Source organism: Lissotriton helveticus, chromosome 5_1 (genome assembly GCF_964261635.1).
Source record: "Lissotriton helveticus chromosome 5_1, aLisHel1.1, whole genome shotgun sequence".
Lineage (NCBI taxonomy): Eukaryota > Metazoa > Chordata > Amphibia > Caudata > Salamandridae > Lissotriton > Lissotriton helveticus.
In genome coordinates, this window is record NC_136065.1 from 1,934,208,111 (window position 1) to 1,934,231,300 (window position 23,190).

The following is a 23,190-nucleotide window of genomic DNA, read 5'->3' on the forward strand; positions in this document are numbered from 1 at the left end:
ATTCCAAATTCCAAAAGACTTAAAAGTAACATGCTCTTTGATGTTCGACAGCGCTTTTTGCCCCGTCTCCTCTCTTCTGAAAAATAATTGTTTCATTCTCCTCGAAAGGTAACAACATCTAAAGGAAAATACGATAACGCGTTTAAAAACCTTTGCCAAAAATAATATGAAAAGAGTAACAGTGAAAGGCTGAGGCGTCCGAGAAGGGCAGCGGCTCGGCTGAGGCGTCTCTTCTGCGCGAAGAAATGAAACGGGAGGTTTAGGGGGGCCCAGGTCCTGCCGCTTCGGGTCCCAATGCATCGACTGCTTTTGGGAGGCGAGCTGTGCCTCTCCGAGCATCGCCCACGTGTCCTCGTGGCGCAGCTCTCGCCCAACGTGTAATTTTAAACCGAAAACTCGTATATTAAAGGAGGTTATGAATGAAAATGGGCCAGGCGAGGAATCGGCGGCGGTGACACAACGAAATAAATCATATTACGTCTCTGCTAAGTCCCAGCCGGTTCCCAGGCCCTGGCAGATATTTGGGAGGTGTTCAAGCCGGGATCCTGTGCGTGCTGAGAGGCAGAGCCGTGGAAACCCTGGGGGCGGAGGAGCAGAGGGAGAGAGCGAGGCGCCCTGACAAAGCACTTCAAAATGGCGCAGGAGAGGGACGGCTGCAGCAGCCATGACGGGCTCCTTTCTGCTTCTACGCGCTCCCCTGGAGACACAGAGGAGGAAGGGGCTGCCAGCCTTCTCCACGGAGACCTCACGGCACGCAATAAAATAACTATTAGTATCCTTTTCGACCCGCAAAAATTCCTGCAGCACACGTTTTCCAGTAAGCGCAGAATTTAACAATTCTGCACGATTTATTTTCGAACTGCTTTTTTAGTACGCTCAACGATGCGGCACATTTTGCAAACTATTGATCTGTGCTCCGCCGTGAGGCCCGCGGACGGTTCGCCTCTTCTTGGTACTGAGCCGGGCCACGATAACTGGTTTGCTAAAACAAGTAGTTGCCGCTTCTGTCGAACGGCGGATTTCAGCACTGAGTACACAGACACAGTGCGTTTTTCCGTGGCCCGCGCAGATGCGCAGCCAGAATACCAGCTCTTTACGTGGAATAAATGTGAAAAAGCAGCCGAGGCGATACCTTGAGTGTAATGAGTCGCGTTTATGTAAATGTGCCGCGTTTGGAAGGTCGCATCCCGAGGTGTAATCGCTCGGTTATGGCGCTGGCTGGCTGCTTTGCCTGTGTTTATTTATGCCGCTGCCGGGGTGATATATTGCCAGTTGCAGGGGCATAAACATAGCTGGCTCGCATTAGCGCTCCGCGGATGATTGGTCGTTATATTTAAAGGTAATTGATGGCCTCGAAGAGCTGGAGCCGGTCCAGGCCCCGGTGCCGGTTCCAAGCAGAGGCTTATCCGGGCAAGCTCCGCATCTCGGCCTTATCTCACGCCCACAATCCCCAGTGCAAGATCCTGTGGACGGAATATATCAATAATGCACGGGGGTACAAGAGCTTCCCTTTGCAAGCACGCCCTGCCCCCCTGCACTAACATTTTTATTATTTACCACGTGTACTTATCACACTTGCCGCCTTCACAGAGAACAGGGCGCCTCTTGTGAGTAGAGCACGCACTCGTCCTGGCTGCCGGTCTTACTTAACAAATTATATTTTATTTCATGTTTAATTGTTCAGCAATGCTGGCGCTGATTTATAATTGGCTATCGAGTTCTGCCTGTGCTTCCACCTATATACAGTGCTGGTGTTTTATTGATCGCTGCTTTCATTATTTCAAAGTGTTAGCATATAAAGCAGTGAAGTAGTTGGAGGGCTCTCCAGACAAGACAGATTAGGCCATCTTGTGTCACCTCCTCAGAGCACTGAGGGCTAGACTGCACATCACTGAAGCCAGACAGCTGAAATTGTGGGACTCTTACCAATACATAATTTTAGCCACATTCCAGGGGGCTAGATCTTTTTATTACCTCTTTCTCATTCGTGAACATTATATGATGCTGTGTGAATTAAACCACTTCTCAGACCCATGAAGTCGTCTTTCTGCAGCCAGGTCAGCAGAACTCATTCCTGGACAGGAAATTGGGTCACTTCCGCAAGATCCAACAGACTGTTAGGAGACAACGAGGAGTCAAATTATCATCTAGCGTCTTGGTCATTGACCAACACTGCACAATTCCCAAGTGGTATTTGCTGTTTGAATAATGAAGACTGCTGTCTCAATGCGATTTGTTTTGCCTCAAATATAGCAATATTTTGTGAAATAATAATTGTGTTACGAATAATGTTTACTTTTCTGGTCATTTTAGAGCACTGAGTTGCCAAAAAAGGATCTGGGTAAGTAGTTTGTGGGTAGTTAAAATTCAACTGGGTGTAAACGGCTGCTCATAAAGTTGTGAGAGATTCTGAATGTAATAAACATGTCTAAATATATATTTCCCCATAAATATGAACCTCTTGCCCCAAACTCCGCCCTCTGGTGGATACTGAAAGGTCAAATTTACTATTCTAACTCCAGTCCTAGAATATTTGAGGAAAGAGCAACTCTGCCCCCCCAAAAAAATTGCAGAAGGCTTATTTACTATTCTAACTCCAATCCTGGAATATTTTGGGGAAGTTATAAATTCCGCAAGAATTTTTAGGAAGGGTTTGGGAATTTTGAATTGGAAAAAGTGTTAACAGCTCAGGGCAAATACTAGGAATACCACATTAAAGACCTATTTTTCAGCACTACCTGTGGGAGCAATGCCAGTGAATTTATTGTGGCCTCACCCTACTCCATGGGCAATCTTAACACATAACAGACATTACACCCAAGAAATGCAGGCTAGAATTAGTTCAATATATACCCCACATACACCATGGCCAATGGTGCCACTCGTGGGGTACTATAGTCTTTCAGTATTCCGTTGCAGGTCTTGAGTGGCTTCACAGATAAAGTGTGTGGGGGGAATGCACAAAGTACGTCGACATAAGGCACCAAAGCCCCCAGGTTTTCCATTTCCTTTGCCCAGTTTTCACTTTTTTCCCTACAAAATTCTTCAAAGTAGCTGAACATATACTTTTATTTCCACGACATAAATCTACGTATGTGTCATAAAGCTGTAGCCCACATGGTATGCACCCATTGTGTTAGAAGTGCCCTGTGGCACTGGCTTCTACAAGAATGTAGCGTGAAACTCTCCTACTCAAGTAGGTTTATAAAGAATTGTACTTCTTCACTTTGTATTTCCTAAGCTATGGGCGACTACCACAACTAATTCAGTTTACTATTTATGTACTGAAATGCGCCTCTTAAATAATTCTATTAAGTGCCAGATATGAGCTTCTCAGCAAAGATCCAGAATAATCTAACTGTGTCACCTACAGGGGTCTTTTCTTCTCATTTCTCGTTCCCAAGCAGGTTCCACAGTCTCATAGTCCCATAAGTGGGCCAGCACTCAACAGAGCCCGGCCCACTGTAACAATGCTTCAGCCTAATCTTGTCTATCTTTCGGGCTTCATTCGCCTGTTGTGGGGACTAGGGATATCCTCCATTTACCTTCTGACCACTTTGGTCTATTTACTAAAATCGGGGTTGAGCTGCTCCTATATTGTCTGGTCTTGGCCTGACTTCGAAAAGAGCAAACACATTTTATGGCCTAATTTTTGTGACATTTACCTTAGGTGTTTGGGCTGCTGGGGCACCAGACATCTAGAAATTCCAGTCCCATTTGTGGAGACATCAGACAACTTTGCACGTTTGTAGCTCTAACGATGAGACAGAACGACCATTGACCAATTGTAAACTTTCAGAGGAAGCTATAAGGAACGATCAAATAACTGAGATTGTCTCTCCTTACTTTTGACAGAACAAGCTGAACCTAATTAGTAGAACTACCATTATTGGCAAACGTCACTTCTATATGCAGCATGTTTGAAACCAATTCAGAAACACAAAGAATGGCAAAACAGCACATTAACTAATGGATAGCCTGCCTGCTTTGCATCAAACTGGAAATTCCAATATTTTTATATTCTGAAGTCCCAAAGAGAGGCCTGGCTATAAGATTCCCAGGCCATATTCAATAAGATCAATGTTGGTTCATTCTAGCTCAATCTAACATGACAAAAGTGTACCGGGATTGGCTTAAACCTAGCAAAATGTGCTCAATTACTCATAAGCGTAAGTGCTCCCAATTCTGTCTACAATGAGAGTTTGAAAAGTAAATATCTCGACGGTTGCTCCCCCACTACTCCTAGGATTAAAGTATAAAAAGAACATGCTAAAGACACAATACTGTAACTGGTGTTACTAGGAGGAAGTCATGCAACATTTACAGCCCTATATATTCATGCATTCGAAAGCCTCTTCCTGTGGAGTTCTGTATCATTTCCATATCCCCACTGAAACCTGAGCGAGCAAGGCCACACCTCTGTCTTCCATTGTCAGGCCACCACTGTAGGGACATTCCCCTGCCTGCATCACAAGTTTCCAATGTGAGATTATCACTGGACTAATAAAATGTAATCCAGGCCACACATTAAGTGGTGTCGAAGTTTCGACCCGACTTCGGAGTAGAGGGTACATTTATACCTCCACAGTTTTTGGAACGCACATGTGTGCAGCCAAGGATCTCGGTGATTCAGTCGCCTTTACACCCACGGGATCGTACCTACATCCCTGTATACTCAAATATTAAATTCATTTTGTAAGAGTCTACTAAGTGACATGAACTGTTGTACACCACTGCGGTGACTTTTCATTCTTGAAAGCCGTTGACTGGCCAATTCTGACCCCTTTGGGCGCAACATACCGTTGCCTTATACATATCTTATTATCATGAAGAAGACCAGCATGCAGAAGTCAAAATTTACCCTCTACGCCTAAGTTGGGTCGAAACGTCAACACCACTTAATGTGTGGCCTGGGTTACATTTTATTAGTCTCCCTTTGGTTTGTGCATCTCAAGTGTACGAGCACTATCCTTCAATGCGGACATTGGAGAAAAAGAAAAATTGTTGTCTGAACAGCCCAACGCACACTAGTTTATTATTTTAAGGTTACATCAGTCAGTGTCCATGTTAAAGATGATAACATTGTTGTCTCCATATTTTCGCCAACATTTTTTTTTCTTATTCACCCTGCACATGAGCACTCTTGTTTGCACCCTTTCAGAGCGACCGTTGATTGATATTTTGTTTATATTCAGAGGGCCCCTGGTGAAGGGAGGCCTGCTACGGGGCCCCAAAGTCAGATTCCGACAGCCGATCCTTGTCAGATAAAATGATTAGGAATGGCTGTCCCAATCTGACATCCTAATCGCTCGGCTTGAAATACTGTCCGTACATCGCTACGACTCGGTTATTCCCAAGGCCTTTAGACCTTACGTAACCGAGTTGGACAGTCCAAACGCTTTTCAGCCATCGTAACCAGTCGTTCGGTAAGGTATCCGAGTCGGTCGGAAAGGCGGTTCCGAATCCTTCAAGCAAGTTTTAATACTTTAGGAATGTCGAACAGGATATCTGTCACACTTGTGACGGAGTATCCCATCCGCCAAACTCCTCATCAGACCCGTAGTTACCACCTCTTAGTTCACTGGGTGTAAGGCCCAGTGCATTAACTGGAAATACTGCATACAATCAGTTGTACATGTTACATTCCTCCTTACACTGGTTAAAGGATTTAGTTTCTCCTCCTTGAAACAAGTCCCTTACCAGCATGCACCCTCCCTCTGGCCAGCGCTCGAAATCACTTTTCCCTAAGAGCATTGAAGGCTACCCATGAGTGGTGTAAATAAGAAAGGACAGGTGGTCAGTTTTCCATTTCTCGTAAACAAATCCCAAACCTCTCATGTAGGCTTCACAATTTCTAAGAAGTAATACACTTGGGGTTGGGAGGGGTATATCCCACGGAGCGTGGCCAACCACAGCTGCCTCCATATTTATTTATGCGTTTTTATATAGCGCAGACTTTACCCTGAGGTGTCAGAGCGCTTCACAATAGGAACGTTAATGATACATGAGGAGAAAATACAAGTGAACAAATTACAAAAGCAAACGTTAAGTTACATGTGGTAAAAGTGACAATTGTGAGCAAACAAAATACAAGAGGTAGTAAACGGTGCATTACAGGAGGAAAAAAGGTGACATGTGTGCAAATTACAAAGGCGTACAAAGTACAAGTAGAGGTATAATACTGCAATAAATGGCAGACACTCAAACACAAGAACAAACGTTACGTAGGCAATAGAGGCACTTGTGCAAGTATCTAAAGCAAACAAAATGTAGGAGGTAGCAAACAGTGTGTTAAAAGAGAAAAGTGACGTGTGCAGGTTACAAAAGAGTACCAAACACAGGTAGAAGGTTAATACTTCAATAAATGGCAGACACTCAAACACAAGAACAAACGTTACGTAGGCAATGGTGGCACTTGTGCAAGTATCTATAGCAAACAAAATGAAGGAGGTAGCAAACAGTGTGTTACAAGAGAAAAGTGACGTGTGCATGTTACAATAGAGTACCAGACACAGGTAGAAGGATAATACTTCAATAAATGGCAGACCACTCAACACCTCTCAAACCACAAAAACACACTGGGAAGGCACTTCCATAGTCATGGAGAATAGAATTTCCTCTAATGGAAGGTCTTCCTTCAGATAATGAGAGGGCGAGAATTATATTTGGAAGTGTCTTTGAAGGAGGAGAACTTTGAGGTCAGTTTTGAAGGCCTGGGAGGAGGTGGTGGTCCGGAGCTGTAGCGGAAGTGAGTTCCAGATTCTCACCGCGTTGCCTAAAAAGGATTGGGCCATTGATCTTTCCTTCTTGAAAGTGGGAGGTTCAAGCAGTAGATTTTCCGCATTACGTGATTGTCTAGAGCCTCCAGAGAGTTTCAGTTTATTCGCCAGGTAGCTAGGAGAGGAGGAGTGCAAGGCTTTGTGGGTGATATAGGCAGTCTTGTAGATAGATCTGGCCTTGATGGGAAGCCAGCGGAGGGTGGATAGCATGGGTGTGATGTGGTCGCTTCTTTTAGCCCCATAAATGAAACGAGCTGCTGAATGGAGAACAGATTTAAGGGGGGACAGGTGGGATTTGGGGAGGCCAGTAAGAAGAGAATTACAGTAGTCCAGTCTGGAGAGGACCAGCGATTGGAGTAGGGTTTTATGGTCTTGCTCCGGGAAGAAGCGACAAATTCCCCAAAGGAGCCGCAGTTGGTATCGAGCAGACTTTGCAACGGAATTGATGTGGGAGATTAGATTGAGTTTTTTATCGAGTTGACACCAAGGGATTTTGCGCTGTCAACAATGATGGGTTTATTGTTAAGTAGATTCATCTGATCCATCCAAGATTGAACCGGGGGGAGGAGAAAGTGAGGAGGAGAGGAGGAGGAATTCAGTTTTGGAGGGATTCAGAATCAGTTGATGAGTTGAAATCCAGTTTTGAATCGAGTCGAGAGTAGAGCTTAGGAGAGAGAGATCGTGAGTGGAGGCAACCTTGAGGTAGATTTGAGTGTCGTCTGCATAGAGATGATAGTGGATCCCGGATTTACTTAGGAGATTTCCCAGTGGTTCTAAGTAGAGATTAAACAATGTGGGTGCAAGTATGGAGCCTTGAGGAACACCTTGACCTACCGCCAAAGGAGATGAAAGACTGTTCGCTATTTTGATCACTTGGGATCTATCCGAGAGGAAGGAAGCAAACCATTTGAGCATAGTGCCCTCCATGCCCATTCTCTGTTGATGAGTGTTGAGGAGAGTGTTGTGATTGATAGTGTCAAAGGCTGCAGAAAGGTCAAGGAGGATCAGAAGACAGGACCCCCCAGAATCGAGTATCCACAGCGCATCATCAATCACTTGCAGCAAGGCTGATTCAGTGCTGCAGTTTTGGATGAAGCCAGACTGAAAATTGTCAAGAAGATCATTGTCCTTGATATGACGAGAGAGTTGTTTTGCTACACATCTTTCTGTGATCTTTGCCAGAAAGGGTAGGTTAGTGATGGGGCGGAAATTGTTTAGGTCATTCGCATCAGCAGTGAGTTTTTTAACCAGAGGGGTGACCTGACCAGTTTTGAAGGAGACAGGAAGGGAGCTTTGACAGAGGGAGAGGTTGACCAGAGTGGTCCAATAAGAAAGAGAATGGGTATAGAAGTCAATGGCAATTCAGCGCTGCTCTGTCTCATACATGGACCATTCAAACATTATTCTGAGTAGCAATGTCCGGTAATATTATGTAATATCTGGTAATCCCAGCCCTCCGGACCACCTATGCGCTTTCAGTGTTTTGCTCGAGACCTATGTACTTTTACCGTCCCAGATGAAATTATCTATGGCATTCTGTGGAGTCTTTAGATTTCCCTCAGGAAATTTTACTGGAATTAATAACAAGCATTTGCAATGCAATAGGTCTCGCATTAGGAAAGCTTGAGCTATTGGTATTGTAAATGGCAAAGTTTTTATTTATGTTTCTTTTTTTTTAAATAGCTAAATTAATAGCTTCGTCATTTACAATGCCAATAGTTATAACTTTCGCAAATGTGATACCTATAGCATTTGTAATGCAATATGTTTTGTATTTACAAACCGCGAGAGGACAAAAAAAAGCTCCGGACCACCGCCTCCTCCCAGGCCTTCAAAAGGGACCTCAAAGTTCTCCTCCTCCAGAGACACCTCCAAAAGTAATTCACGTCCTCTTGCTATTTGTGAGGAAGACTTCCCACTACTGATAATTTCTACTTTCCATGACCATGGAAGTGCCTTCCCAGTGTATGCCTGTGATTGGAGGGTCTGCCTTTTTGCAGTATTTTCCATGTACTGGTGTTCGGTGCCCTTTTGTAAAATGCACACACCACTCTGCCCTTGCAACACACGGCTGCTACCTCTCACATGTCTTTACCTTTGATACTTGCACAAGTGCCACCTTGCCCATGTAACGCTTGTTCCTGAGCCTGAGTGTCTAGCACTTATTGCAGGACTATACCTCTAATTATACTCTGTTTTCTCTTATAACTGCACACTTGTCACTTTCATTTCCTCTTGTGCACTTTTGACTACCTCATGTATTTTAGTTGCTCACAATTTTTACTCAAGTATTTTGTTTGCTCACGATTGTCACTATTACCTTTACTACCTCATGTATTTTGGTTGCTCACAATTTTTCCTCTTGTGCACTTTTGACTACCTCATGTATTTTGGTTGCTCACAATTTTTACTCAAGTATTTTGTTTGCTCACGATTGTCACTATTACCTTTACTACCTCATGTATTTTGGTTGCTCACAATTTTTACTCAAGTATTTTGTTTGCTCACCATTGTCACTATTACCTTTACTACCTCATGTATTTTTGGTTGCTCATAGTTTATACTACCTCATGTATTTTGTTTGCTCACAATTGTCACTATTACCTTATGTAAGTAACGTATGTTTTTGCAACCTGTTCTTTTGTAATGTTTCTCATTATGTTTCATTTCTGTTCCTAATGTGAAGCGCTCTGACGCCTTCGGGTAAAGTCCGCGCTATATAAAAATGCATAAATACATGAATACATAAATACCGCCTTCGGGTAAAGTCCGCGCTATATAAAAATGCATAAATAACTAAATAAATAAATACCGCAAATCACCGCCGTCACTCTGCCGGCCTGCGACCAGGAAGTCAGGCAGGCCGGCGCGACAACCGGAAACAGGAAGTAGGAGGGCGGGAGCCTACCCCGCCTCCCACGGAAGAGCCGCGATTGGAGCCGTGTTTGGAGCACCGGAGCAGGCAGGAGCCTACCCTGCGCCCCGGTGCCGAAGGAGGGAAGAAGAGTCCTGCTGCCGGGCCCTGCAGCTGAGGAGAGCCGCCGCACGAAGGAAGCCGGTGAGTGGGTTGCTGAGCTGCGGGGGGGGGGGGGGGGGGGGGGGGGGAGAGAGAGCATGTGTGTGTGCGCGCGTGGGGGGGCCGCGGGCTGTGTATGTGTGTGTGCGTGCGTGCGTGTGTGCGTGTGTGTATGTGTCTTGGAGTGCGTGTGTGTGACTGTGGGGGAGGGGGTGTGTGTGTGTGAGCGAGTGTCTGTCTGCGCGCGCATGTGTATGGCGCGGGACGCGACGGGCGCGTTCGCGCGCACGAATCCAAGCAATCCAAGCTCGTACACCCTCTTGTCCTCCTTCCCCCCACACTGATCGCTATTGGTCTCCAGCTGGACAAATGCATCCTTGCGGATGCATTGCCAGCGAGACCCAAAAAGCAATTGCAGCAGCACGTTGTTTGATTACAGCCACTCTACCGAGCATGAATTAAAAAAATTACGCCCTCTGCTATGGTCAGTAATACACAAAGGAACTCCTCAGCACATGTCTGTAGTGTATCTAAACATTTACCTGCATATTGCATGCATAAACATAAATTTATGCATGCAATGTGCAGATAAAAGTTTAGATACACTATAGACATGTGCTGAGGATTTCCGTTGTGTATTCAGTGGCCTTGGCGACTTCAGTGGAGGTTGGTGTTCCTCCTCACCTTACGGCACCGTTCAGAATTTAGGATCTATTGAAACTAATATAAGTTGCATTATCTTGAGTGGCGCCGTTTCACCTAACTCAATACCACTGTCCGTTCAAAGGTCAGTAATCATTGCATTGATTATTATGGTGTCATTTGCTGTGTATAAAAGTCAAAGTTTCGACGTGATGTATATTCCTGTATATTAATATTTTTGTCCAGCAGAGATAGGTCACGGTTGAGAGTCGCTCTTGAACTTCTGAGGATACGCCTACATTATTTATCTCCTATTTCTCAAGGTTAACTTTGAAATCCAAAACTCCTCCATAGACCTCCAGAGTTTCCATACACCTGGGGATCGAACGTTCCGGCACTATCAATGAAAGTAGTATATCGGCAAATACATTTATCTCATCTTGCTCACCCCAAAGGGCATTCCCCTGACTTCTGGATATTGTCTTAATATGGCAAATAAAAGAGATGAGAGAGGGCAACCCTGACATGTCCCTGTCGTCAGTGGTATCCCCTCTGATCTAGCCCTGTTAACAAGTACATTTGCTATTGGTTGTTTGTACCTACTTGCTATCCAGGTTAATATATGGGAGCCTGGTCAATAAGTTCAACAATGGGGAGATCCGGCCAGTTACTTCAACACTCAGAAGAGAAACCCTCAGCTTACCCTGTCACATGCTTTTTTTTTATCAACTAATGACAGGGCAGCAAGGGAAATCCTTCCAGAGTTAGATTTTTCAATTAAATGGAAAACACGCCTAATATCAGATTTCTCAATTAAATGGAAAACACGCCTAATATTATCTGCCGCTTGTCTTTGTGGGATGACACCTGGCTAGTCTGCAATCTACGAGGTGCATTAAATGAGTTAGTATCCTGTTGGCCAACATTTTTGTAAAGATTTTTTTAATGGAATTTTAAAGACGTATAGGCAAATAGGCCTCACATATATCTTCAGGTTTGCCTGGTTTATGTATAAAACGAATATCTGCAGTAGCCATCAAAGGCGTTAACGTCGAGAACTGAAAAAAAGTATTTTAAAGCAGTACCAGGCGTGGGATCAGTTCTGATTTAAAATGCTTATAAAACCTATTTGTTAGTGTCTTGACTGGGAGATTTAGCTGGATGCTTGTCAGGAAGGGCATTTGAGACCTCCTCAGAAGTGTTCATCTCCTGCACTTAATTGGCTGAGGTCAATTTTGGGAGGTGGGAGCCTCTTTAGAAAACTCTCCACCTCTTCTAATTGGACTGAGTCTGCATGGTAAAGGGCAGAATAGTAGCTTCTAAAGGCACTTATTTTATCCTTATTTCCACTACTAGTGAGGCCGTCCCTGTTTATTACAGTTGGGATTTTCCTCGTCGCTATCTGTTGCCTGAATCTCTTCGTCAATAAAGAGCAGATCACATTATCTTGTTCAGAGAACCTCTGATTCCAATTAAAACAGTGCTTTTCTGATTTCTGTGTGGGCTGGGGATCAATCTGGCCTTCAGCCTGGCCTTTATGGAGCTTGTAAGACTATGCTGCTCTGCCACTGTCTCAATTCTGCTTCATATGAGTCTCTATAGGAATTTCGGGCCAGGCATTGTTTTGTCCTTTCCACTATACAGCTGCCTTGAAAACCTGCCCTAAAGTCATCCCAAATCGAAGTATCGCATGAATCATTCATGAGAAAATATTGTGTATTCATATTTCTCAGTGCTTGTGCACCCAGCCAACATTTAAGTAGGGTTTTGTCAAACTTCCATGTATTATTCCTCGTGGAGGTTTGCTGTTGGTCGCTCTACCATATCAGCATCGCATGATCTAAGATTGTGATCATGCTATTTCTGGCCTCCATAAACTCCTGGGTATACCACATTACATCAATCCTGGAGTATAGACATGCAAGAAGCAAGTAAATTCCTTCTTGTCTGGATGTATTGCTCTCCAGAGATCCCTCAACCCCATGTTTACTACTTCTTGCTTCAGACCCTGGGAGATTGTTCAATGGAAATACTTATCCTGTGGATGTCTAGGTAGCAAAGCGTATGGTGCAATATTAAAATCTCCCACCCAAAGAATGTTATTGGGTCTTCAATTTCTGATTTTGATTAGTAGAGTAAGTAGAACCTGCTCCTGTTCCTGATTTGTAACTACCAAAGGCCTCCCACTGGTGCATGCCCTTCAAGTATATATAACGTCCCTCTATGGTACGACAGATCACTTTGATGTGTTCATATTGAAAGTCTTTATGGAAGACAATCATAACCGAATCCCCCTTCCTTATATTTAGTTACTGTATAATACTGTGTGGGGTACAGCCAATGTTTCATTAGATGATTATCAGGATTGAAGGTGTGTTTCTTGGTAACAAATCACATCGGTAGGTTCTACCTTATCTCCTGGGATTTCGCTTATCTCCCGCCATATCTTATGTAGCTTGACTTGGGAATTTTAATCTTGCACATTCCAAGTTATAATTTTAACCCTGAGGTAAATCTTGCACGTAAGCATCTGGTTCTCAGATAAACCTGGGACTCTCTCTAAGAGATATACTAGAACATACATGAACCATATTGTGAACTTCAGTATACATCCATCTGCCCACTTGAACATCCCTTCCCCACCTCTGTCCCTTAATCCCTATCCCATCGGCTTTCCTCTCACCACACCACACCACACCACACCCCATCCTCCAACCTCATTCACAATGAGGGAAAGGCTTGATAGACCCCTCTCACAACGATGAGTTGTGCTGTAGCCTTCTCTCCTCTCACCCATGGTCCTCAAGCCTTTACACAAAAATACTTAAACAAACATATCAGTTTTTCCGCAACTCTAAACCCCTAATTCTTGGCAGTCCCAAACGCTTGCAAATGTGAGAACTTGTTTAGAAGTCATTTAAGTCTCATGCCCCACATTCTTGGAAGACTAAGGTGTCGATTTTCTTGCCCCTTTGATTAGGTGGTCTATTATCTGGGAGGAGACCAGCATAGCTATAATGTCTTGTGTGCACACTTGATGTTACTCAGCACCCATACAATGTTTACTCAAACTAAATGGGATCTCAAAAGTCTGGCTCTCCTGGCCTCCAAAGGTATTCTGGGTAGGGAAGTCATTGACCGGAAGCCATGCTCCTCCAATTACAGGCCACGTCCCATGCTTGTCTTTTAAATGTGTTTTGGGGAGGCTTATGTGCATGGCAACACAGTAGCTCAGTTTACTATGGGTTAGGGCTTGAAATGTCAAGTCTGAGGAGCTGGAGTACTTTCCCCACGTGGAAGAGTTGGTAGTGAACTTGTCAAAACCCCTTTTAGAGGGCCATAGGTCCAACTGTGGTGGTTGAGGCCTTTTATTCCTTATGTCCCAGAGCCCAGCTTACAATGGACTCTGAGCAACTCTGCCAAGTACCCCTTCAATCAATCAGTGTATTTGTAGAGCGCACTACTTATCTGTGAGGGTCTCAAGGTGCTAGAGGTTGGGTGGGGAGGAAGGCGGGGGTGCTGCTACTGCTCGAACAGCCAGGTCTTGAGGAGTCTCCTGAAGGCTAGCAGGTCCTGGGTCTGTCGTAGGCAGATGGGGAGGGTGTTCTAGGTCTTAGCGGCGAGGTGGGAGAACGATCTGCTGCCGGAGGTCGCTCGGCGGATGCGGGGGACGAGGGCGAGATCAGCGGAGCGAAGCTGGCTGTTCGGGGTGTAGAACTTGACTGTCAGTGGCAGCACAGTTCAAGTAGTCCAAGGCTTCTTAGGGGAGGAGGTAAGTGTAGGGTGAACACAGGCACACAACTCAAAATACATCCAGTAATCCCCAATAAATGACTGTCTGGTCAAATATTTGCTTTTACAGGGAATACAGAACTTATATACTGACACAAAGTGTAATACAACACTCCACACATAATGCAGTCTTCTCAAGGCAGGCCCACTAGTATTCCAGATGTCAGCTTCTCTATTCCAGACCCTCTGTCTAAGGTTCGTTGTGATTCCCCAGTGCTAAACAGAGATCTGGATCCTGAGGTTGACGTGGTAAGCTTCGATAGCGCTCCTCCAGTCACACAGTAAGTCTTCCTGAATCAGGTGGCAGGTCTTGGGTGCTCCTGGATTTGGATAGTTGAATTGTTGCTATTCTCACTGCCTTCTACTTCCTCACGGCTGTACGCTGCCTCGGGGTGAGAGCTCACCATGGCCCCTCCTGGCATACAGGGGGTCGCAAACAGCAGCACACAGGAAAAGCAGCCCTTCAGATCGCATCACTGCACAGGATGACAGCCCTCCTCTCATCACAGCAATGCACCAAGGCGAGAGCCCTCAATTTTCCTGTGACCCCCTCCTGGTGTTCGAGTGTTTCATGCAGGACCAATAAGAGGATGGCCCTTTACAGGTCATGGTGCTGAACAGTCCTTTCATCATAGTGCTGCATCAAGGGTGATGGCCCTTATTCTTCACCCCAACCCCCCCTGGCTTATGGGGGTCAGAACAGCGCACACAGGCTGATCGGGTAGTAGTCCTGATGAACCTGAATTGCATACTCTGTTACTGGGGTCCACTAAGTAGGATCCCACTGGACCTTTCTCTCTCCAGGCAAACTCACCACCATGGTGGTCCTCATGTCCACCAGGTAGAAGCTGGTGCTCCAGAAGAGTGTTCTTCATTCTCCTGGGTGAAGTCTCTTACCCAGCACGGGAGACTGGCAGACCATTAGGGCCATATGTACGAAAAAATTTAGCATTTTTTAACAGACTAAATCACAATGTTGGGCTGTTTAGAAATGCTACATAGCATCTCCTAATGTACAAAGGCTTATATGCGGTCGCAAAATGTGATTTCTACCCTGTAAAAATCACATTTTGCAATTCCCTAAATAGGAAATCGCAAATAGGGATTTCCTATTTGTGATTTCCTAAGCATATGTACAAAGCATTTCCTAAATGCGAAATGAGCATTTAGGAAATGCAGTTACCATCAGATCCAATCCAATGGTAACCATGTGCAGTTTAGAAAAAAGCACCCCAAAAATCTTTTTTTGAAGGTCCATAAAGCACACTTGGCCCGAGGGCAGCGCTTTACACAAGCACCACATACCTATACATTATATTTAAGGGAAGCCTAAGGCCAATCGGTATCAATGCTTTTGTATCTCCTAATTTGTGATTTCCTATTACATAAACGCAAATTTGGAAATGCAAAACCATTTGTACCTTTGGGACTTCAAACCATACGAATAAATGGGTTTGCATTTCCTACATAGTGATTCCGACTCTGTAGGGATTGCTATTAGGAAATTGGTATTTTAGTACATTCCTTTTTGTATTTCCTAAATAGCGATTTATTCGGATTTGCTATTTTAGGAAATGTAAAATGGAAGTTTTGTGCATATGGCTCTCCTAGTCCGCAGTCCTGGTCACACTAAGCTAAACTCAAACTGAGCTTCCCCACGCTGATGTACTGCTTCATGTTTGACAATTTGGGAGTCTCAAGCTCCACCTTTTCTAATCCATTTACAGACGCAAATGTAATTATTTGTCTCTATCTTTCAAGTTCATGTTCTAGGTGTCAACCACTTTGAAGTGCCCACTTTGCTCTTCCTTCAGAGAGCAGTCAATCACAGCCAAACAGTCTTCAATCTTGATAGCTACAAACACAGCCTTATGGGAATGGCTGGCGGTTCACACCTGGATGTCAGCCTCAGTGATATGTGCATCAAAAGGTTGTCAAAGGACTCCAGCCCTACTCTTTTTGATTTCTTTACCAGAACAGTCTCCTTCCTGAGATGTGCTCAGGCCCCCTTTGGCCAATGACCCTCTTTCAGAATCAAAGAGCCCTTATTCGAGTATAACGACAATGAGCTTGGCTCTTCCTTTCTCCAGTGGGTGTCCCACCCTGAGGTTCCCAGTCTTGACCCGTAGGCCTTGTGCACTGTACCACTCCAGACAGTCATGCATCCTTAGCGCTGCACGTAAACCCACATGGCACTTTTCATGCACTGCTGTGAAGGGCGTATATGCATAACAGCGCACCATGTAAAAACACGCACAGGCCTCCATGTGCTGCTACCAAGGGCACAAATACATAAAATTACACAGCATTAAACAAGCCCATATAATACTTCTAAAGGCATACTTTCAATGGGCCAGTAGGCCTCACTCTCATGGCACATGTAAACCGGCCTGCCCATGCTATTGATTGCTCATTAACAAAATTAGATGCTGCCACCACGTTCGAGCTACTTAGCTCCTGGTAATGGCTATAGCTCCTCATCCTTGTGAGGTCGCGATTTGTGACCCCTCCCGTTCTAACTAAACCGCAACCCGTGAGATAGGCCTAGGATATGGCGCACACACATGATCCGTGTTTGCCTATGGGCGCCATTTGTTACCATGCAGCCAGATATCGCTGTAGGTGCACTCAGGGTAGGTGTGCACTCCTATTACCATGCAAGGGAATTTTCCACCCCAAAAGTGCTTCTCGACTATACTGATTTTTAGAATGGAATGAGATTATGAGAGTACACTATTGTAAGGTTATGGATTTTTGGTTTACCATGATTATTAAGGGGATTTTAGGCAGGGAGGGACAAAAGGCTTTGAAGCAAATGCCCTGGAGAGTGCAGCAGACTTAGATGACAAAACTGTGAGACAGTGCAAAACATTTGGAAGGCTGAGGCAGCACAGGAGGCTTAGGTCACAAAACCATGGGGCAGTGCAAAAGGCTTAGGATATGACCACAAGAAAGTATATAAAGCTTAAATGAGGCAATCGCTTTAACGTGTAAAAGGCTTAAATGAGACAACCACAATAAACTGCAGAAGGCTTAGATAAGAGGAACGCAGGAGAGTGCAGAAGGCTTAGATTAGAAAATTAAGGAACATGACAGTACACATCAATTTGAAAAATAAACATCGAGAACACATGGTTTAAATAAGAAAAGGGCAAGACAGTCATTACGATGTGTATACAAGAATGAAGGTACAGCATATAAACGTAGATGAGAAGATGATGGGACCATACAACAGACTTAGCTGAGAAGAGAACAGGACTGTGAAAATATAGATAGGAAAATGAAAGAACACTCAAGTGAAAGACACCTAAGGAAAAGATGACAGGTCAGTGATAAAGGTGTAGACAGAAAGATGACGGACAATGAAAAGTTTCAGGTTAGGGAGATGATGAGCCAGCACAAAAGGTTTAGATGAAACGATGATGGGAGAGTGAACAAGGCTTAGCTAAAAGATAATTGACAGCAACAATTGTAAATTAAAAGATGACTGACAGGAGAAAGGGCTTAGATGAGTAGACGTGACAGCATAGGTGGCAGGAAATAAAAAACTCAACCAATTAAAAGATGATTGGAAAGTACAAATGGCTAGATAAGAAGATGACAGGACAGTGTAAACCTTTCAGATGAGTTGAGGATGGGAAAGCAAATAGCAGTGGCCTTAGAGAGGATAAAGAGAAAGCAAACAGTTTAGAAATCAGATGCGTGATCTGTCCATCTGATCCAACCATCCCTCATCTCATTTCCCTCGATACCATGATCCCCTCCTTTTCAGCTAGAATACAAGGTACATTTAAATACATAATTGGTCGATTTATACCTGCCTCCGCAACTGCTGCAAGATTCCAACTCCTCAGTGTTGGTGAAAATCCACATATGCCTCTCCTTCCTCGTGATAGGTCCCTAATTAACTCTTTAGTGACCGGAAACATTGATTACTGTCACAGACTACTACTTGGATTACCCCATTACACCTACATCCCCCTGGACAAAGGTATGTAATTTGATACCCGAATATTGCTCAGCTTGCCCAGTCAAGCACCGAAACACGCATGACAAACAACAATTAAATGGCTCCCAATCCAATACCGAGTTCATTCCAAATTGTGCTCATCCTTGTATTCAAAGCAGCCCCGGCCATGCTCTGAATACCGATCTGCCATGAAGTTAGCTGCACCCTGCTCCCCTTTGCCTCATCGCATTTGAGATCCTTCTAGCTCCTAATGGCCACTACTCTAGATTAATGCCCCAATCCAGATAAGAACTACATACCCCTCTATAGAACACCCAAGAGCACTAAAAGGGAAGGTTGTGTACTTGTAATCATAGTTTTTCACCAGAGATGTTTTTAATGAAAATCATATGTAAAAAGATTACTGCATGCGTGGGATCACAGAACTCGTCTAGACTGTCACATTTGTATTTTTAAACAACATTTGGCGCGGAGAAGATATGTCTATAGGAGGAATCATTTAAACATTACATTTTGAGATGTAAATCAACACTATAAATTACATTTGGCTGCAAAAAATCAAAGAAGTCATGGTGCGTTGGGCTTTGCCTTCACGACCGGAGCGGAATCTGACCCTGTTCCTTCAAAGCAACCTCGAAATGGCACTGCCCTGTTATTCTCTGCAGGGTCAGTTTGACCATTTATTTTTACATGACTCAGAGCACACTATGAATTTACTCTTACATAATTTTCTGTAAACCCTAATCCACATGGAGATGACAGAATGCTTATGAATTCAAAATAATTAAAAAAAACGTCAAACACATAATGGAGAACTTGGATTACAAATAAGCAACTCCTTTTTCCACTCAAGTATTAATAAAAATATATTCACAAACAGTATACTAAAGAAGTAGGAAATGAGTAAGCTAACAGAAGTTAGTTTCAGGGACACATACTAGAACGCAATGTTCTGGTTTTGTTTTGTGCTCATAGGAAACTACTCTTTTCCCCAGACTAAGTAAAGTTATTTTTCTGCGTATCATGCAGAATTAGATAAGGCGAGTGTTTTAATATTTACACAGCATTCATTTTGAATTTGGTGAAGCACTTCTCGCTGTAGTTATCATGGAAGATGCAGAGAGCTGTGAATGAGAAGCAGCTCTGCAGGTCCGATATTCATTCTCAGAAGGAAGATAGCTGTGCACGCAGATGTGTGTAGGCATGCACACTAAGATGAAGTGCATTTGTTAATACACCGCAGCGCACTGAGGCCGGGTGCCTGAGACACTACACCAAGGTATGGGTTAGATCATTTCAAATGGGTCTGGCAGAAGGGTACACCCACCATGCTCTTGCTAGTGTAAAGGTATTAGTGGTAGATAGCTCCCGATCAATTGAAGAGCCAGGTCTTGAGGTCTATCCTGAACGTGTGAAGGGTCAGGGAGCATTTGATGTTCACAGGGAGCTTGTTCCAGGTCTTGGCAGCGATGTAGGAGAAAGCTCTCCCGCCTGCTCTGTTTCTGCGGATGCGGGGGACCTCTACCAGGGTAAGGTCGGCGGAGCGGAAATTCCTCGGGTACGTGGAAGGAGACTCTTTCGTTGAGGTACTTGGGTTCGATGTTGTTGAGCGATTTGAAGGCGTGGGTGAGGAGTTTGAAGGTAACCATCTTCTCGACGGGGAGCCGGTGGAGGTCTCTTAGGTGTTGGGTCATGTCTTCGTGACGCGGTGTCCCGAGTACGGGTCGCGCTGCGGTGTTCTGGATGGTTTGGAGCGTTGAGTGTCGTAGATTGGAGTCGCATAAAGAGGAGCAAAGTGGCCTAAAGTTAAGTGGCGTCGACTGGCATAAAGATTGCAGAGTAGAGGGGCTTTGAGTGGCGAAGAATACAGTGGTGTAGAGCGGAGTGGCATAGAGTGGGCATGGGATAGAGTGTCATAGAGTGAAGTATCATAGAGTGGCCTATATAGTTGTATAGTCGAGAAAAGTGGAATAGAGCAAAGTGGCATTGGGTTGAGTAGAGTCTCACAAAGTGGAGTGTCATAGAGTATCCTAGAGGGGAGTAGAGTAGTGTGGCATAGAGTGGAAGTGGCATAGAGTCTCACAGAGTGGAGTGATACAGAGTTGAGGGGGGCATAGAGTCAAAATATCGAGTTTTTAATATCGACTAGACATAATATCGAGTAAAAAATATAGAATGGACATAATATCGACTAGACATAATATAGACTACCAAAATACCGACTAGAAAATTTTAATATCGAATAAAATGGACATAATATCGAATCAAAAATATAGAATGGACATAATATCGACTAGACATAATATAGACAACAAAAATATCGAAATTTAGGTAAGTTAATATTAATTTTTCTTTTTGTGTAATATAAATCTGTAGCGGGTTGTGGGTTTATGGGGGAATAGGGTGGGAAGTAATTTAATTATAATTAATTAAATATGTTAATTTATTTTTCGTTATTTATTTAGAATTAATTGTTAATTAATTATTAATTTGTAATTAAATAAAATATAATTGGTAATTAATTTTAAATGATTAATTGATAATTATTTTATTTTTAGTAATTTATTTTCTGTAGCGGGTTATGGTTTTATAGGGGAATAGGGTGGGAAGTAATTTAATTATAAATAATTAAATATGTTAATTAATTAATTGGTATTTATTTTGAATTAATTGTTAATTAATTATTAATTGATAAATAATTAATTCTTAATTGATAATTAATTTTAATTAATTTTTTAATTAATAATTATGTGAATAATATTATTTTATTTGTAGTAGCGGGTTGTGGGTTTATAGGGGAATAGGGTGGGAAGTAATTTAATATAATTAATTAAACATGATAATCAATTAATTGGTATTTATTTTAAATAAATTGTTAATTAATGTTTAATTGGTAATTAATTAATTCTTAATTGGTAATTAAAATGTATTAATTGATTAATTTATAATTATGAGACTTAGATTAATTTATTTTCACTAGAGAGGGGATATTAAAATTTACCCCTATGCTATCCAACGCTTTCCTTACTGTTGCACTCTCTGGAGTGGGAATAGTAATTTTTACCCCTACGCTATCTAACGTCTTCCCTACTGTTGCACTCTCTGGAGTGGGAATAGTAATTTTTATCCCTACGCTATCCAACGCTTTCCCTACTGTTGCACTCGCTGGAGTGGGAATAGTAATTTTTACCCCTACACTATCCAACGCTTTCCCTACTGTTGCACTCGCTGGAGTTGGAATAGTAATTTTTACCCCTACGCTATCCAACGTCTTCCCTACTGTTGCACTCTCTGGAGTGGGAATAGTAATTTTTACCCCTACGCTATCCAACGCTTTCCCTACAGTTGCACTCTCTGGAGTGGGAATAGTAATTTTTACCCCTACTCTATCCAACGCTTTCCCTACCGTTGCACTCGCTGGAGTTGGAATAGTAATTTTTACCCCTACGCTATCCAACGCTTTCCCTACTGTTACACTCTTTGGAGTGGGAATAGTAATTTTTACTCCTACGCTATCCAACGCTTTCCCTACTGTTGCACTCGCAGGAGTTGGAATAGTAATTTTTACCCCTACGCCATCCAACGCTTTCCCTACTGTTGCACTCTCTGGAGTGGGAATAGTAATTTTTACCCTTACGCTATCCAACGCTTTCCCTACTGTTGCACTCTCTGGAGTGGGAATAGTAATATTTACCCCTACACTATGCAACGCTTTCTCTACTGTTGCACTCTCTGGAGTGGGAATAGTAATTTTTACCACTACACTATCCAACGCTTTCCCTACTGTTGCACTTACTGGAGTGGAAATAGTAATTTTTACCCCTACGCTATCCAATGTCTTCCCTACTGTTGCACTCTCTGGAGTGGGAATAGTAATGTTTACCCCTTCGCTATCCAACGCTTTCCCTACTGTTGCACTCGCTGGAGTTGGAATAGTAATTTTTACCCCTACGCTATCCAACGTCTTCCCTACTGTTGCACTCTCTGGAGTGGGAATAGTAATTTTTACCCCTACGCTATCCAACGCTTCCCTACTGTTGCACTCTCTGGAGTGGGAATAGTAATTTTTACCCCTACGCTATCCTACGCTTTCCCTACTGTTGCACTTGCTGGAGTTGGAATAGTTATTTTTACCCCTACGCCATCCAATGCTTTTCCTACTGTTGCACTCTCTGGAGTGGGAATAGTAATTTTTACCCCTACGCTATCCAACGCTTTCCCTACTGTTGCACTCGCTGGAGTGGGAATAGTAATTTTTACCCCTACGCTATCCAACGCTTTCTCTACTGTTGCACTCGCTGGAGTTGGAATAGTAATTTTTACCCCTACGCTATCCAACGCTTTCCCTACTGTTGCACTCTTTGGAGTGGTAATAGTAATTTTCACCCCTACGCTATCCAACGCTTTCCCTACTGTTGCACTCTTTGGAGTGGGAATAGTAATTTTTACCCCTACGCTATCCAACGCTTTCCCTACTGTTGCACTCACTGGAGTTGGAATAGTAAATTTAAAACTCTCGCTATCTTACGGAAAAAATATTGTATATGTTTTGTTAATAATATGTATATATATATATTTTAAAAAAATATTTTTTTTTAAGTTACAATAATTATTTATTAATTTTAAGTTTATTTAAGTACGTTTAAAATAGTTATATTTATTATTATAGTACTTTAAAATTACTTTTAAGATATTATAAAAAATCGATATTTTGACTGTCTATATTTTTTCCTATCGATATTTTGGAGTCGATATTTTTGTACTTACCTGTTTGTAGATAGGAGGTCGATATTCTGGCATTCTATATTTTTACCTCGATATTTTGACTGTCGATATTTTGACAGTCGATATTCTGTCAGTGATCCGTTGAGGGGCATGGAGTGGAGTAAAGTGTTGTAGAAGGGAGTGAGGTAACGTAGAGCAGAGAATAGAGTGGAATGGGGTAGCGTAGAGTGTCATAGCACGAAGTACAGTGGCATGAAGTGTAGTAG

At 43.2% G+C, this 23,190-nt stretch overlaps 1 long non-coding RNA gene across 37 annotated transcripts in view; it reads right to left on the reverse strand.

Annotated features, from left to right (window-relative positions):
• The window catches only part of LOC144756055 (uncharacterized), a 1,542,626-nt gene that overhangs the window by 77,685 nt on the left and 1,441,751 nt on the right, over positions 1-23,190 (reverse strand). Inside the window, exon 6 of one of the 37 annotated variants that reach the window (XR_013595034.1) lies at positions 1,975-2,114. The exons of the other annotated variants lie outside the window; for them this stretch is intronic. This is a non-coding gene — a long non-coding RNA (uncharacterized LOC144756055). The remainder of the gene's footprint in view (positions 1-1,974; positions 2,115-23,190) is intronic. 37 annotated transcript variants of the gene reach the window in all.